Below are 19,181 nucleotides of genomic sequence, written 5' to 3'. Positions count from 1 at the left end.
GCTGATTATGGAGTTGATACTGGAATAATGAAGATCTTTTGTGATAACTCTAGTGCGATCCGAATCACTGAGAATCCCGTTGAGCACTCAAGAAAAAAGCACATTGACATAAGGTACCATTTTATTCGTGATCTCTATGAAAATGGTATCATAAGTATGGAATTTGTGCCTTCCGAACAACAATTGGCCGATATTCTTACCAAACCATTAGACACTGCTACGTTTCAACACTTGCGGCAGTCTATTGGTGTTGTTTTGGTTCATTAAAATGTTTCTATAACTCTTTCCCCTATGCTTATCTCTACCTTTTGGGAAATTGAGTTTGAAACTCCAGTAGGTTTCCTCCAGTTCAGTTTTTGTAGAGTTGTTTTTGTCTTGTCAGTGTCTTTTTGTTTCAAAATCCTTCTTTTCTTTTGAAATTAAGGTCGCTCTTGTTGTTCTTTAGGGAATGACATCAAATGGGGGAGAGTTCTTTTGAACTTGTGATTAATTGCCATATCTTTGTGGGGAGTGCGGTTGTGGAATATTAGAGGGGTTATCTTGTATCTTTAAACTCCTTGATGAATGCTATTAGCTTCGGCTATATGATTGCATCTAAATTAAGTTGGTATGTATTCTTCTTTTGGTCATGAAATGTCTCTTATGGAAATTTCATTATGATCCCGTTCTTATACCTTTGCAAATTTTATTGACAAAAAGGGGGAGAATTAATATGTAGCTCATACTACAAATACATATGGTTTTCTGATCATTGTGTAAGGGGGAGTGGTTTCCATGTGAGTTGGAGTATTGACTAAGGGGGAGTGATACATATCACCATAGTATTATTGTTGAAGTTGTGATACAATTGGACTTTGACACTGTGTAATAATACTATGACACTGTATAACAATGATCGAGACCGATGCTTTCTCATTGTTATAGCTACGAATCTTCGACAACGGTGATACTAAACTTACAACCTTTGGGATCATTGGAGTACTTGGAAGTGACGAAGATTTCGAGGAATGTTGAAGATTAGACTATGGAATAAGAGCCATTAAAGTTTCTTTATCTTTTTTGTATTCCATATGTATTAATAGTTTTGTCACTAAAATTGACAAAGGGGGAGATTGTTAGAGCATTTCTCGGTCGACCTCGCATGCGTTGCTATCTCAAGCATGTTTTTCAATGTTAGTGATCAAAACTATAAGTCTTAGTTGAGCTCAAGGACTCCATGGCGATTCATCATACAAGAACAAGAACTACTCAAGGAACCGGTGGAACTTCTCGGCAAAAAGGTATGTGAAGACTTGAACTTATCTGTCACTCAAAAGTCTATATACCCTATCTTCTACTCTTTGAGACAAGAAGTTGTATGCTATATATATAGACTTGGATTATACACATTTGGTATTTCGAGACGAGTATACGTCGCCTATCTATATCTCGAAATATGTGTTGGTAAGATTTTCGCTTCGATCAAGTTTATCTTTACCTAGTAACGAAAGTCATGATATGTTTCAATCACTTCGAAAATTGCTTTGACGAGAAATGGTGTAACAACTATATAACGTCCTCTAAGAATGTTTCAATGATTGAAATGAGAGTTTAGATTACATAATCAATGGTGGACATAAACATTGTTGTGGAAACACATTTATGTATAAGTCCTATTCCCTGAACCAAAGTTTGCGAACTTTGTTGATCAAGAGAAACCGGAGAATGGCGTGAGCCAAGTCCGCGAACTCAGTCCGCGAACTTCCGAACTTCTCATCCCGAGAAATTCTGCTGGAGTTGACGAACAAGCTGCGTCCGCGAACCGACGGAAAGTCTTTGCCGAGATTTTCTGCTGGAGTTTGTAAACTCTAACGGTTGCTTAAGTCCGCGAACCTAGTCTGCGGACTTGAGAAAGGTTATATATTTGAAGATGATTTCTGAATTTAAACTTATAAAGACTAAGGAATGCATTTTACAAACCGTGGCTATAAAAGTTCATGAACCGATTCGAGTGAATCAAATCATCTTTGCTTCAATTGTGTCTTGTGTAGTACATAAGATTTCCTTGTAATTGAACAACTCTTTTAACTAGTTCATATGAGTCATTTGAACTAGTTATGGTGAGGAAGAACATGGTTGATATGAAATGCTCATATGGCTAACCTTTTAGTTGACTATTATTGAACCAACAATGCACACGTTTAGGTACGGTTAACAAACCTAGAAGCGTGTAGTTCAAGTGTGTATAACAATCTAAGTTTTTGATCTAACGGTTGAGAAATATTAGATTGAATCTAAATCAGGTTTTCATCCAACGATGGATATTGTTTGCTTTGTAACCAACGCAAAACCCTTATTTGAAAGACTATATAAAGGAAACATCTAGTATTGTGCAAAAATAATCCCCACACCCCACGTGTGATACTAGTTTGCATACTAGAGTCGATTCTCCTTTAACCCTCTAGTTTTTTTTTCTCAAACCGGGTTAAACGACTTAAGGACTTCATTGGGATTGTGAGGCCAGATCGATACTACTTTTATCCTAGTTGTGTGATTTGATCTTGCATCTTCTATCGTACGAGTACAATCGTATTGATTGGCTTGAGATTCGATATCTCCGATAGGAAAGATATCAAAAGTAATCACAAACACCTTCATCTCATCGTTTGTGATTCCACAACATCTTGTTTCGCTACCATACAATTAAGATTGTTGTGAGGTGATTGATTAATCTAGGTTGTTCTTCGGGCATATAAGACCGGATTATCAATTGGTTCCCGTTCACCTTGATTATTATCAAAAGACGGAACAGAACCTTTAGGGCTTATCTGTGGGAGACAGATTGATCCTTTGATAGACTTGTCTGTTTGAGACAGATTTGTTCATTGTTAAAGCCTCCGATTTTGGATCGTAGCAACTCTTAGTTGTGGGTGAGATCGGCTAAGGGAATCAAGTGCTCAATATTCTGTTGGGATCAGAGGCGTAGGAGCATAAATGTACCTTGGATCAGTGGGGATTGATTGGGGTTCAACTACAGTTCATTCCGAAGTTAGCTTGGAGTAGGCTAGTGTCTGTAGCGGCTTAATACAATGTGTGTTCAATCTGGACTAGGTCCCGGGGTTTTTCTGCATTTGCGGTTTCCTCATTAAAAAAATTTCTGGTGTTTGTGTTATTTCTTTTCCGCATTATATTTGTTATATAATTGAAATAATACATGTTGTGCATTAGATCAATCAATTGGAAAGTCCGACCTAACAGTCGTTGATTGATATTGATTGATCCTTGGATATTGGTGTTTGGTCTTTAATTGAGACTCGTAGTTTGCTTGAGTAAGATTAAATCGAGAGATTGAGATATTAACTCCTTGAGATACTTTTATCTAGATTGAGTTTGACTGTCTATTTATTCTGTAGAAAGTGTTTCGGAGTTAGTCCATACAGATTTCTAAGCGAAATATTGGGTGGTGTTGTTAGACCCCCACTTTTTCAATTATAACTATGCTCAGATTAGGATAAAAGTGTGTAGTTTAGCTTTAGAATTCACGGCGTTCATCAATTGAAGAAGAAGATCTACTGAAGAGCTTGGAGGAACTTCATCAAAAAAATGAATATGGAGACTAAAACTTATGTATCACTCTGAAGTCTATTCTATTCTATCTTCTAATGAGACTAAGTCGTATAACTATATAGACTTTTACATTATACACATTTGATATTTCGAGCCGAGTTTATCTCGCTTATCTATTTCTCGAAATATGTGTTGGAAGCTTTTAGATTTAGCTAAGTTCATTATATTCTTGACGAGTTTAGTTGGAGACAATTTATTTGTTGGAAACTAAATATTAAGTCAAAAGATGATCATGTGAAAATTACCTTAAAACATCTTATATGATTTGTGTGAGATCATCATTTAATGTCGACTTGGGAAGTTTCATGTTGATCGATTAATCACTTGAAAATTACTTGAATCTAGTGGCATGTGTGAGATTACCATTGTTGTGTTCCAAGGATGTTTCAATGATTAAATGATAGTTTTAGAACTACCATGTCTGGATATAATACATGTTGTATACTTTGTATACTAACTGTGCAAGTCTAGTTAAGGTCCGGAACTATTGTTCCCGAACTCTGTTTGTGAACTGGTTTACTTGTGAAAAGGTCTGGAGCTCGTGTTCGCATACCCTGTTTGTGAACGGGCAAGACAAGGCCAAGTCCAGAATTTCTATTCGTGTACGCTGTTTGCGAATAGCTGGACAAAGCCAAAGTCCGGAACTCTTGTTCGCATACTCAGTTTGCAAACAAAGCGGTTATGTTATAAAATCGGTAAAGTGTGATTTTCATACTCATGAACTCTGGATTCATTTGCGAACTTGTTTGTGAACTAAAGTCCCTGGAAATTTAATATATTAAGGTATGTGAACTAGTTTTACAAACCGTGGCATTATGTTCATGAATTGGTTCTTGTATAAGTACTTTGTACAATTACAAACCAAACTGATTTTGCTTCAAATGGTCATATAAATATTCCTATAAGATTACGAGCATTTGAACAACTCTCTTGAAACACATTTAGATTCATTTAATTATTTATCATGATTGATTTATCATCATATTTGATCTAGAAGTGTTAGATGAATATGGCTAAGTTATAAGTGTTAATATAGCTAACTTCGGTTAACTATTATCGAGCCAACAACGTATACACGTTTGGATACGGTTCATCCATATCTAAATATAAGTATATTTCATTTATGTGTATCAAGCTAATACCATCTAACGGTGGAGATTGATTGCTTAATTACTAAGCAGACTTAGCTTGAATCTTAAGTCAGGAGTTTATTTAACGGTGAATACTGAATGCTTTGTTACTAAGCTATCTTAGATTTGATTATAAGCAACCCTGATTTGAAAGACCATATAAGGAGAACTCTAGCATCTAGGAAACCTAATCCCGACACTTCTGTGTGCCCTAGTTGCAAACTGAAGTCGATTTTCCTTTAACCTAAGTTTTCCAAAAACATTATTAGGTTAACGACTTAAAGACTTTATTTGGGATTTGTGAACCATATCCAACTATTTTAGCAATAGTCGCGTATTCTGATCTTACTTGTTCTATCGTATTGAGTTTTATCTTCTCCAAGATTTATTAGAGATTCGTCTCTGATAGGTAAGATACAAAAAGTAATCACAACAGTTCTTCATCTCAGACTCTTGTGATTCCGCAATAACTTCTTCTGTTAACCAGTTAGGTTATTGTGAGGTGACTAATATTTCTAGGTTGCTCTTCGGGAGTATAAGTCCGGATTATTAGTTGAGTTTCGTGTTCACCTTGATTTATCTTAAGGCTGAAACAAAACCAAGAATAGACATATCTGTGGGAGACATATTTGTATATAAGTCTTCGAATTTGGGTCGTAACAACTCTTATTTGTGGGTGAGATCAGCTAAGGGAATCAAGTACGCAGAATCGGGCGTGGTTCTAGAGGCGTAAGGAACGCGAATGTACCTTAATCAGTGTGAGACTTGGTTAGAGCTCAACTATATTCCAGTCTGAAGTTAACTTGTAGTAGGCTAGAGTCTATAGCGGCTTAATACAGTGTGGTGTTCAAATTTGGACTAGGTCCCAGGGTTTTTCTGCATTTGCGGTTTCCTCGTTAACAAAATTTCTGGTGTCTGTGTTATTTGTTTTCCGCATTATATTTATTTATATAATTGAAATATCACATGTTATGCGTAGTTCAATCGTAGTTGATAAATACGACCTTATTTATTAGATATAACTTGATTTACACTTGGGCATTGGTCTTTGGCACCGTCCAAGTTATTTCTCATATCAATCAGGTTCACGGATTTCTATCTGTTCGATTTGTTGATTGTATTGAGAATGAGATAAAGATCTTTGATATATTTGTAGATTGAGTCTCACTTTTAAGTTGGTGTGCTTGGAATTATATCGGAGTTTAGTCCATACAGATTGCCGAACGAATTATTAGGTGTGGTTGTTATATCCCCGCTTTTCACTAAAATCTACTTTAGATTTTGCTGGACCTGATAATCCTTCAAGAATGAACATATTATTCTTTTAACTGCCATAGACGTTACCGATCACTTTTTAGAGTGCCGAGCTCTATTTCTTTTAGAAAGTAGTGTATTTGCCCTTTTTTAACTCTTGAGTTTTATCAGACAATAATCTTTCTAAGTCGTCAAGTTTCCCTTATTAGATTTTCTTTTTTATTTTATTATCGAATCTTAAAAAATTTAGTGGTTGGTTCTTCGAATCTTCATTCTCGTGTTCATTAATCGATTCATGAACTTTCGATGTTTCTGTAATGAACAACATAGTATCTAGGCTTTTGTAGATTGATTTTCACATATATCATCAAGGTTAAATTATCTTAATATTTATTATCATATCATTACACGGTACATGTCATGATGTAGCATATATCGATCGAAAAAAATGTTATCTTTAAACATTCCAAAGACTGACAACCTCCCTATTAGCCGTTTGATGGATATTGGGTTCTCACATTACCTTGACTATGAAGTATGAACTCTGCCAGGAGCGGAGCTATCCCGGGGCAGGGGTGCCCCATCCCATCTGGTTCCAAAACCTAATTTGGCCAAATATCAAATTTAAGACTATTTACAAATCTGACTTTACTTCTGTGCACCCCTGAAAAAAAACCAATCCCAAGCTAATTTTTGCACCCCCAAACAATTTTTTTTGGCTTCGTCTATGATTACTCTGCGATTGGGAAATATCCCAACACCTAACGCTAACAACCACCGCTAAACCATTAGAGTCCGTTTTTTTTTCTGAGCAAAAAAGGACATATTATTGAAAAGAAAAGTTACAAGTACACAAGAGAAAACTACATGGACACAATACATCATACTTAGTTTTTGCTTTATAAAGACAATATACCTGCAATAACATTTAGGGGCACATTCCACCAAGTTTGGTTCCTAATACTAGTTATTAGTTAACTTTGCAAGCTTGTCAGCTGCATTGTTACAAGACATTTTTTGGAAAGTATCCTTACAAGACTCTAAACTTATTACGATTCTTCAACAGTCATAGATGATATTATGATATTTCCATTGAGAATCCTCTGTTATATTATTACAACAATTAATAATTGACCGATTATCTCATACTATGATCACATTTGGATATTCCATGTCTTTGATCCGTTGTAAAGCTTTTAGAAGTATTAGGAACTCAGCTTAATTCACATCTCTGACTCTTTATGTGTAGGCCATTGCTGCCACGAACCTCCCTGTAAAGTCACGCACAATCAGATTAAAACATGTATTAGTATTGAAAGAATACAAAGAGGTATCAATGTTTATTTTGAGCCAATTTTCTGGAAGTTTTCTCCAGCCTTCTGTTAAGACAATGAAGTTTCTAATTTGTAATATATGCTTAGAATCTGTGCAATTCAAGTTAATGAAGTTCATATAAGAAATTATTTTATGCACAATGCTCCTAGGATGATGAGATTTTTTTTTCAAAAACTTTTTCACATCTTGCTTTTCATATGCGCCATAAAGTACACGCAAACACATTAGCAAGATGTTTTTTAGTAGCCTCGACAAAGTTCAGAAGGAAAAAAAAAAAAGAACGAAGAACTTATCCTATCTTTGAGAGATGTGTGATTTTGTTTTGACTGGTGAAGAGCTGCTGAAATCCCAAACTACATTGCATCTGGGTAGATGCAGTTGCAAAGCAGGTGTGTAGTTGTTTCTTTTTTTTTGTTGCAGAAATTACATAAGTTGCTTATGTCTTGCTTGTACTTGTTAATTTTCTTATTGACAGGCAAAATTTCATGACAACATTTTTATAGGAACTGTTGGATTTTGTAGGGAACATCCATGTACCACAGCTTCAACCACTGATGCTCTTGTAGGGGATTATTCCGTCGGTGTAAAATTTGAGTTTTGGTCATCTCCCTGTAAAGTAAATTTGTTATGAAATTTTCACATTTGGTTAAAGGCAATCTTAAATTGTCCTTGCTTGAGTCATGTATTCTGATATTGAGAATTTTTTGAATCTGAGCACCGTTGAACTGATTGCTGAGTTTATTAAAATTCCATTTATTTGTGTCTGCATCTATGAAGTCTGAAACCCTTACATTGGTATTCAATTGTTGTTGAGAAGTAATTGTGGAAGTAGAATTTCCTTCTTCCGGGTTAGGAAACCATTTGTGATTGTGTGCATAAGTGAAGAACCATCACCAACCTCCCATATGTAATAAGATTTGCTAATTTGTAGACATGTTCGTATACTTTGCTAAATCCAAGAACTTATTTTCTTTGAAGTATAATCAGTTAAAAGGTACTTACCTTAATTTGAAGTATCTAGCTTATAGTATTTGACACCACATTGCTTGTTTCTCCTTTATTAATCTCCATGCCAATTTTGCAAGAAAAGTAAGATTCACTAACTTTAGATTCTTCAGACCCAGACCTCCATATCTTTTTGGTATCCTAAATTTTTTCCATGAAATACTATTTCCTCCCTTTGCATTCTTTTTGCAACATAAGTAATTTCTTTATACTTTGTCCATTCTTGCAATGGTTTTATCTGGAACTTCAAACAAACCCATTTGGTAATTAGTTGTAATGCTTAGAGATGCTTGAATCTGAGTATTTCAACCATCATGAGAAGCTAGCTTTCCTTTCCATGTCTGTAATTTTTCTATGTTATCTTTAAAAGAATCAGAAAATTTATATTTGCTTCTGGGAGTTTGAAAAAGGGTACCCAAATATTTTTTAGCTTCTTCCATTTGCTTTATTTATAGCATCCTCAGATATATTTGTAGCGCCCCCTAAGCTAACAGCTGACTAATCCAAGAGATTAACTAAAAAAAGAGGCACTAAGAATATAAATCATTTACTTAAACATTCAATTAAGAAATCTGCTACAAAATTTAACCCGAAAACTAACCCCGCTCAAAAATATATATATAACTCCTCTCAAATGATACATATACAATAGTCATTGGTTTACAGAAACAATATGCAACATAATAAACATAGTAGAAGTTAACCAACTAACGAACTCAACCCCTGAAGCTTTCGCTACACAACTCTGATCTGTCTCTCAAACTGAAAGTGGGAATGGGTGACCACATCATCCCTAAAAGGGGTGCCCCGCAGGAAATAACAACTAGATTTCAAGTAATCATTAATATGATTCGAAGACAATGCAGGTTTTATCGAAAGTAAATAATACAAGGAAATACAATAAAACATAATGTATAAACTTCTTCAAAGACATCCATAAATAACAGTAAACATCCATGTATGAGATGTGTGTTGCCGCACATAAGGGAAGAGTAATATTCGTGCTTACCGCACTCATTAGGTAATATTCGTGCTAACCACACTCATTAGAATACTGGATATAAAGGAAGAATAATATTCGTGCTAACGACACTCATTAGGTAATATTCGTGCTAACCACACTCATTAGAATACTGATATTGTGTCGACACACATCTCATACCACACAAAGCACACAATGATATGCATGAATTTCACAACACCAAGATTTATTTGTAAAACAATAATGAATACAAGAGAGTTCGTTATCGATTCCCACCTCTTTTGATGACAAGACTCGCCTACCTCGAGATCCACGATCCACTGGTCATTCATTTGAATCGATCGTTGTTAATAGACTAACTGTTAATCACACAAGCACTCTAAGAACTTATCCAATAGGCTCACACAATAAACATAGTACAATATCATACAACTTTCTAGTTATAGGCTAAGTGAAATAAATAATGGTTCTAATTCCGTCAACGGTTCTATAACAAGGTAATGGGTATTTTGGTCATAAATAATTATCTACTTATCCAAATGAGGTCAAATTGGGTGTCATATGAAAGCCCTCGAAATACTCTATAACTTTGCAGAAGGAACCGGAAGCTAATTCGGATCATAAGTGGTCCAAAAATACAAAACAGGTTTTCTGTCCCTAAACCCAAGCCTATTGGGCCTAATCCGACACGACCCACTAAAACAGCCCATTACCCATTCACTGATCCATCGGGTCAACCCATAACCCGACCCAATAATCCGCTCCAAGATCCGAACTGGTCTGACTCACTAACTAGGTCTGACTCGGTGTGAGTCAGAAGCTGACTCGATCATCTTCTTCACCTTTTCTAAAAATTCTACCAAGTGATGGAATACTATAAACAGTTTGTGGAGTCAACTTCCAAGGTATCTATATTAATCAATACAGATCCAAAAGTATTAAACTCAGGCTTTTAAAAATCAAGGGGTCACCCTCTACAAGTTTATCGTACTGAATAATTTCTAAATCGCATTCTAACCTATCTTACCAAAGTCATACATATCAAACCTCATGACTGTTTACACAGAAATTCAGATCCAACGGGTCATTTTATAACCATCATAACTCACTCGTTTCTAAACCAAATTGAATAAAATTAACAGTTACGGAATCATCACAGAACGTACTATAGTTCATGTTTATAGAATTATTTCTAATTCTCACTATAAAGTGCCTAATATAATCTCTATATTACGGGCAGAGAAACATGAGTTTCACATAAAAACATGATTTCAAGTATTAAGAACATAATCCATTCATGTCTAAATAAATATCTATCAACTACCCAAATCTTCATTAGCATACTACAGTAGGTTACTAAGGTTACCTTAAGTAATTGAACACTTTTCATCATAATAATGATAATCCACTCATCTTCATCACCAAGAACACCATTAACACCATCATCAACACCATGATACAAGTTTCATCAATAATCTTCTATTATTTGATTATAATGGAAACCTAATAACAACTATTTACTTTCTCTGACCCTCTCTCTCACTCTAGCTCCATACATATTGTCTCATAATCTTTTTCTTTTCAAACTCTTCCCTACCAAAATCATCTTCACTAGTTTATTTCATCAACCAACATAACATCTCTACTTACGAAAACAAAATTCATACCCTTTATAAAACCCTCATATTCTCTCTTTCTCTCTGTTTCCTCTCGTAACCAACACCTCCTACTTTTCTTGTACAACTCCTTCTTAAGTTACAAAGAAGATAAACTTCAAACGGGTTTTAAGTTACGCTTAATTAATTTATCCTAATTGCTTATTAATCTAACATAAACATAATTAATTATTAACTAATCCTTGGTTAGGTTTATTATTCAATGTCTATGGAACTACTAAGGGCTGGCCAATATTTAATTAAAGTACAGTCAACTAGAGGTCCGGTCGAAAGGTCAAGGGTCGCCGGTCAACGGAAAGGTCAACAGATAGTTGACTAAGTTCTACTCCAACTTCGGGGCTTCGTATCTTCTTCTTCCGGAATCCGAATGACGCGTTCAAGTAGTCCATTTCGCGTAACTTTTCAAGATCTATCCAACGGTACTAATTTTGTATCTAAATCGTTGTTAGATTAATTCCTATTAATTAACGTTCGTGTTAACTAATTGTTATTATCGGCTAATTCGTCTCTTGACTAGTCTAATAGCGTTGACGAGCTTGAGGGTCCTTACACTCTCCCCACCTTATTCATTTTCGTCCTCGAAAATGGAATTTCCCATCTGGTCTTCAAAACTCCCCACCTTATAGAGAAATACTATATCTCGACCAAATGCAAGTACTGCTCATACTTACAAACGCGCGAAAAGAAGGCAACTCATTTTAAATGAGTCAAAACAACAAGGAATGAAACACAAACCTATATGGTTTTCTACAACTGAAATCTATAATTTGTAGCTCTAAGTTTCGTAGACTAATATTCTATTTCCCAATATGGTTGTCTCTTAGCTCACTAATGGTGAATTTGATTCCAACAAATAAGAATGTCTAAACTCTCCGTGCTAAAATTATAGTCTAGTATTTAGTAATTTCTTAATTTGGTGTAGTGTATCCAAATAACTAATCTTACATTTTGCAATTAATAATTTAAATCTTACATTTTTCAATCAATAATTTAATCTTACACATTTATATATTTAAGATAAATTAAATCAATCTAAGTTATTATTTAATTTTACCTATTTATTTAATCACTTTATATTAAAATATTATACTGAATCTTTCTCATAAAATATATTTTACACATTATTACTACTTTCACATACTCTATCTAATTTTATATTATTTATTTAACTATATATAAACTTAATTTCTTTATTAAATTATCAATATCAAGTTTCATATATAATTCATTTTGTCCATATAACTAATTCAAATTTGATTCCATGTAAATCTAGAATATCTGATATTTTAACTTACTGTTATACTATATATAAATTTTCCAGATGTTATTATCTATTATAAATTTGCTATTAACAAAATTATGGAAATACTATTATCATTCATTATCATTAATAAGATTAATAGTCGAATTATAGTCTTAACTACTCTTACAACTTAACTTCATATCTACTTTAATAGATTAATGGTTCTAATTATGAGAAAAGGTACTCTATCGGTATCTAAATAAAATTTGGGATCTATGAGTTCACTAATAGAAGCAAGTCTTCCTAACATGAATGGTAATCCATGCTTGTAGTTGGCCTGTCCAGGTTAGCAAGACCCGACGATGGTTTCCTACGAACAAAGACAACACAAACACACCAGAATTTCCAACCTCACTATTCTCCAGTGCTAGATTAATTAAGTGTCATTTAATTGAGACTAACTAATCTCTAGTTTTCTGTTTGAAATTTCTAATCTATAAAGTAACTGGTTTCAACCTACAACTTTTACTTCATATTATATATAGTAACATACATACACATCACAATAACCGAACAAATAGGCATGTTATACAAAATAATCAAACAATTCAATCAAAAATATTTTAGTTCTTGATTGTTTTTAGTGAATTAAGATTTATCTCACAACCCAACCCAGTTCTAACTAATCTCATTTACTAACTGGCACTGGATATTCCTATTGTTCCCATGTAATATCTAATAGTGAGCTCTGATACCAACACTGTAGCTCCCCCTAAGCTAGCAGCTGACTAATCCAAGAGATTAACTAAATAAATAGGCACTAAGAATCTAAATCATTTACTTAAACATTCAATTAAGAAATTTTCTACAAAATTTAACCCGGAAACTAACCCCGCTCAAAAATATATATACAAACTCCTCTCAAATGATACATATACAACAGTCATTTGGTTTAAAGAAATAATATGCAACATAATAAACATAGTAGAAGTTAACCAACTAACGAACTCAACTCATGAAGCTTTCGCTACGCAACTCTGATCTATCTCTGAAACTGAAAGTGGGAATGAGTGAGCACATCATCCCTAAAAGGAGTGCCCCGCAGGAAATAACAACTAGCTCTCAAGTAATCATTAATATGATTCTAAGACAATGCAGGTTTTATCGAAAGTCAATAATACAAGGAAAGACAATAAAACATAATGTAGAAACTTCTTCAAAGACATCCATAAATAACAGTAAACATCCATGTATGAGATGTGTGTTGCCGCATATAAGGGAAGAGTAATATTCGTGCTAACCATACTCATTAGGTAATATTTGTGCTAACCACACTCATTAGAATATTGGATATAAAGGAAGAATAATATTCGTGCTAACCACACTCATTAGGTAATATTCGTGCTAACCACACTCATTAGAATACTGATATTGTGTTGGCACACATCTCATACCACACAAAGCACACAATGATATGCATGAATTTTACAACACCGAGATTGATTTGTAAAACAATAATGAATACAAGAGAGTTCGTTATCGATTCCCACCTCTTTTGATGACAAGCCTCGCCTACCTCGATATCCACGATCCACTGGTCCATCATTTGAATCGATCGTTGTTAATAGACTAACTGTTAATCACACAAGCACTCTAAGAACTTAGCCAATAGGCTCACACAATAAACATAGTACAATATCATACAACTTTCTAGTTATAGGCTAAGTGAAATAACTAATGGTTATAATTCTGTCAACGGTTCTATAACAAGGTAATGGGTATTTTGGTCATAAATAATTATCTACTTATCCAAATGAGGTCAAATTGGGTGTCATCTGAAATCCCTCGAAATACTCTACAACTTTGCAGAAGTAACCGGAAGCTAATTCGGATCATAAGTGGTCCAAAAATACAAAATAAGGTTTTTGTCCCTAAACCCAAGCCTATTGGGCCTAATCCGGCACGACCCACCAAACCAGCCCATTACCCATTCATTGATCCATCATGTCAACCCATAACCCGGCCCAATAATCCGCTCCAAGACCCGAACTGGTCTGACTCACTAACTAGGTCTGACTCGGCGTGAGTCAGAAGCTGACTCGGACATCTTCTTCACCTTTTCTGAAAATTCTACCAAGTCATGGAATACTATAAACAGTTTGTGGGGTCAACTTCCAAGGTCTATATATTAATCAATACAGATCCAAAAGGACCAAACTCAGGCTTTTAAGAATCAAGGGGTCACCCTCTACAAGTTTACCGTACTAAATAATTTCTAAATCGCATTATAACCTATCTTATCAAAGTCATACATATCAAACCTCACGACTGTTTACACAGAAATTCAGATCCAACGGGTCATTTTATAACCATCATAACTCACTCGTTTCTAAACCAAATTGAATAAAATTAACAGTTGCGGAATCACCACAGAACGTACTACAATTCATGTTTATAGAACTATTTCTAATTCTCACTATAAAGTGCCTAATATCATCTCTATATTATGGGTATAGAAACACGAGTTTCACATAAAAACATGATTTCAAGTATTAAGAACATAATCCATTCATGTCTAAATAAATATCTATCAACTACCCGAATCTTCATTAGCATACTACAGTAGGTTAGTAAGGTTACCTTAAGTAATCTAACACTTTCCATCATAATTATGATAATTCACCCATCTTCATCACCAAGAACACCATTAACACCATCATCAACACCATACAAGCTTCATCAATAATCTTCCATTATTTGATTATAATGGAAACCTAATAACAACTATTTACTTTCTATGACCCTCTCTCTCACTCTAGCTCCATACATATTGTCTCATAATCTTTTTCTTTTCAAATTCTTCCCTACCAAAATCATCTTCACTAGTTTATTTCATCAACCAACATAACATCTCTACTTATGAAAACAAAATTCATACCCTTTATAAAACCCTCTTATGCTCTCTTTCTCTTTATTTCTTCTCGTAACCAACACCTCCTACTTCTCTTGTACAACTCTTTCTTAAGTTACAAAGAAGATAAACTTCAAACGGGTTTTAAGTTACGCTTAATTAGTTATCCTAATTGCTTATTAACCTAACATAAACATAATTAATTATTAACTAATCCAGATTTATTATTCAATGTCTATGGAACTACTAAGGGCTGGCCAATATTTAATTAAAGGTACAGTCAACTAGAGGTCTGGTCGAAAGGTCAAGGGTCGTCGGTCAACGTAAAGGTCAACGGAAGGTTGACTAAGTTCTACTCCAGCTTCGTGGCTTCGTATCTTCTTCTTCCGGAATCCGAATGACGCGTTCAAGTAGTCCATTTCGCGTAACTTTTCGAGATCTATCCAAAGGTACTAATTTCATATCTAAACCGTTGTAGATTAATTCATATTAATTAACTTTCGTGTTAACTAATCGTTATTATCGGCTAATTCGTCTCTTGACTAGTCTAATAGCGTTGATGAGCTTGAGGGTCCTTACAAACTTCACATGCTTCTTTGCTTAAGTTCTTTCTGACGAACACACTTGATTTTTCCAGATTGACCATCTGACCAAAGGAAGTGAACTTGTTGATAATCTCCTTTAGATTGTTTATAGATCTTCCAGTGGCTTTAGTGAACAAAATACAATCATCTTCAAATAACATGTGAGAAATTGCAGGTCTTGTCTTGGATGGAGTGACTGGTTCTATGATTTTTACTTTAGCACAATTTGTGAGTAATCTACTGAAACCTTTCGTGCACAGAAAAAAAAAGATAAGGGGATATTGAATCACCTTGCCTGAGACTTCTTGTGGGAGAAAAAATATATGTTGAAGTGTCGTTGATGAGAATTGCGATTCTAGTTGAGCTGGTACAGTGAGGTGACACCATTTTTGAGAAAATCCCAAGTGAACCAAAACTTGATGTAGAAAATCCCATTTCATCTTGTCAAATGATTTTGGACATGTCCAACTTTATAAAAACCTCTTGATAAGCTTTAGTAGACTTCATGTAATGCATCATTTCATGAGCTATTATCACATTATCCTGTATATTTCTTCCTGGATCATAAGCTGCCTGCTAAGAAGATATGATTTTATGAAGTATTGGCTTCAGTCTTGAGGTTAAATTTTTTGTGATGATCTTGTAAGTGATGTTACATAAGCTTATGGGTCTCAAATCACTTGGCTTAGTAACAATTTTTTTTTTTTTTTTTTTTGAAGAAGCACTTGCAAAGTTTCATTCAACTAATTTGGAAACTGACTTTTGTTAAAGAAATCTTTCACCAATTTTGTTACCTCTTCACCAACAATGCTCCAAGTATGTTGGTAAAAACCAACTTAATATCCATTAGGTCCTGGAGCATCCCAAACATTAATATTGGATATAGCTTCTTTGATTTCTTCTCTAGTTGTCACTTGAGTTAATTTATGATTTTCTTCATCAATGATGCAGGGGTTTATCAACTGTATAATACTTTTATCTATAATGTAATATGTTGAAGTATAAATTCTGCTGAAATGCTCTTTTAAGAAGCTGTTAAATATCATCCTTTGTTGAGACCCATTTTCCATCTTCATTTAATAGAGAATCAATATGATTTCTTCTTCTTCGGTAATTTGATTTAGCATAAAAATACTAGTTTTTATATTCTCTCTTGATTATATTTTCTCTAGCTTGCTGATATACAATATTTTTTTTTTGTCATACCAATAATTCAACTAACCTTTAAGAGCTTTAATCATGCTAGTATCTTGTTTACTTTTCTTTTCCTCCTTTTGAAGTTGCTTCTGGACTTTTTAAAATTTTGTATTTACTGTCCAAATACATTATGGTTCTATTTTCCCAAAACAATAGTTGTAGCTTGCAGCTTTTCTGTAACATTCAGATGTTTATTCTCCTCAGAGTTTCAACATTCTTCAATTATTTCCTTGGAAGTTGGATTATTGAGCTAGACTTGATAGAATCCTTTTGCTTTGAATTGGTTGTTGGGTGTGTATGAAGTAAATTGGAGCATGGTCATATCCACGAGGAAGGAGGTTATTTATGACTACATTAAGGTAAGAAAAAAAAACAATTGTTGTTTGCCAGAGCTCTATTTATTCTGGTTTTGACATTTTTTTGTATGGATCTTTGATTGGACCATGCAAATGATGATCCTGTAAAGGGAATGTCTCCCATTCCATGATAATTTATGGTGTCATGAATTATTTTAAATGAAGGAAAGGGTTGAGTACCGAAGCTTTGTTTTTCTGATGAGTGTAAAGTGATATTGAGATCTCCCAAAATGACCCAGGGGATGTTTAAATTCTCTCCAAGCTTCGGAAAATACAGTCATTGAGCTTCCCTTTCTTTTCTTTTGTCAGAATCATACAGACAAGATAACAACCACTTTTTGTTTTTTAAGTTAGAACACACATTTAAATGCATCATATTACTTGTTGTATGTGATATTTCAACTCCTAGACCATGTTTCCACAAGAGAGCTAAGCCACCATCCTTCCCTACAGTCTTTTGAAATTTAATGTGAGGATATCCAGGATGAGACAAGTATTTATGGACTTTATCTAGTTTATCTTTTGTCTCAGTCAAAAAAATGATGTCTGGATTATAATTGTAAATGTAGTCATTTATGTGTTGTCTAGTTCTTTTGTTTCCTATTCCTTTGATATTCCAAGCTAAAATCTTTATCCTAAATTTTTTTTTTTTGCTAATGCTACTAATTAAGATAATCGGTTGTCTATGAAAAAGTAGTGAACTATATGCAGAAGAATAAAATTAGTAGTGTGAGGTTTATATAATGAAAATAAGAATGTAATGTGATTGAGAAAATATTTAAAACCTGGTCATTCTTCTATCCTTGGTTTCCTTGATGCTGATTGACATAATTGTCTCAATCTCCATTTTCATTGTTATACATCTGATTGTAGTAAGCTTCATAGTCTTTCATGTTTTGGCTGCTTTCATGTGGAGCTTGATGTTCTTCATGTCTTACATATCTTGCCTGAGAGGAGCATCCATATTCGCTGGTTCTTTTGCTACTTCTAGCATTTGAACTTTCTGGAGCATTTGAAGACCCTTTAAACTATACGGTTGAGACCAAGTGTCCATCCTCTGGAATAGTAAAAGTTTTTTTTTAGAGTTGTTCTTCCTCATGTTGCTCCTCTTTGGAGATATATGAGTCGCTTCTCCCATTACAAAGTCTGAATTGTTTTCCCCTTGGGCTAATAACTTCCACAAAAGTCCTCACCAAACTTAAGAATATATTATGCATTATATATCTGAACATGCTTGGCTTTGTCATCGCATTCACCTTCATTGTGGGTTGCAAGGCATAACTTTCTTGGTTGCTTCTGAAAATATATTAGTATCCATTAAGTGTACTTAGATGCATTTTCTGCAAGAATACCTCTTATCATAGGATTAGTGACACTGAATTCAATGAGAGCACTTACAATATTTGTATCCACTGGGCATCCATTTTTTGGTTCAAACTTGAGAACTCTTCCCACTATGCTTGTAATCTGGTTAGCCATTTCAGAATTTTGAAATTCTATAGGAAGTTTCTTGATGTCGATCCAATATTGTTGAATGTTGAAATCAATGTTTCTTCGATCTATAGTGGGATCCATTGCTTCAGTACTATTAGATGTCCATCTAACTTCCATGGAGCTTCTACTAAAACATCATTGTATTCTCTCCAGCTTCTGAATGTGAAAGTGAAGATGTTAAAACCCTTTTTTTTCCCTGATAATGAAATGACCATGACCCCATTGTAAAGTAGCCTCATACTCAACCTTCCCAACAGATAATGGAAGTTCATTCATAATCTTCCCAACGAGGCTTCTTTCACACTGTTTGATTCCTTCACTTAATTTGATGTGTGGGTATCTTTTAACTCTCCGGACACTATCATCTTCATTCAAATTAGTTGAATTGGTTTTTCCTATCAACTCCGA

Source organism: Papaver somniferum, chromosome 8 (assembly GCF_003573695.1).
Source record: "Papaver somniferum cultivar HN1 chromosome 8, ASM357369v1, whole genome shotgun sequence".
NCBI classification, from domain to species: Eukaryota; Viridiplantae; Streptophyta; class Magnoliopsida; order Ranunculales; family Papaveraceae; genus Papaver; species Papaver somniferum.
This window is presented reverse-complemented; position numbering follows the sequence as displayed.